The following is a 356-nucleotide window of genomic DNA, read 5'->3' as shown; positions in this document are numbered from 1 at the left end:
ATACAATTTCACAAAACTTTTCTTTAACTCGTATCAGTAGAGATGCAAAAAATATATAAATTTACCAAACTCGGGGTATTAGTTATATTTACCTATTTGTGATAAAATATTAATTAAAGGTACCAACATTATTAACAAAAAGAGGAATAAGGAATTGGCTGAGCACATGGCTTTTCTGTAGGCGATGTTACTAGGCAAGTGCACGGATCTATTTGTGCATATACAATCATTGCCAAAAATGTAAATTCTGACCATTGTAAAACATTAATTGGACTCGTATAATCATTCGCAATCTACTAAACGCCATGATTTAATAACACAACAGTACAATGACTTTATATGTATATATATATATA

At 29.5% G+C, this 356-nt stretch overlaps 1 protein-coding gene across 2 annotated transcripts in view; it reads left to right on the top strand.

Annotated features, from left to right (window-relative positions):
* Nucleotides 1-356, top strand: part of LOC108688185 (ARF GTPase-activating protein GIT1) — a 9,811-nt gene that overhangs the window by 3,082 nt on the left and 6,373 nt on the right. The gene's annotated exons all lie outside the window — the stretch shown is intronic.

The sequence above is a fragment of the Atta colombica genome, unplaced genomic scaffold (genome assembly GCF_001594045.1).
Source record: "Atta colombica isolate Treedump-2 unplaced genomic scaffold, Acol1.0 scaffold104, whole genome shotgun sequence".
Classification (NCBI taxonomy): Eukaryota; Metazoa; Arthropoda; class Insecta; order Hymenoptera; family Formicidae; genus Atta; species Atta colombica.
Note: the sequence above shows the minus strand (reverse complement) of the source record. Positions and strands in the feature narration are given on the sequence as shown.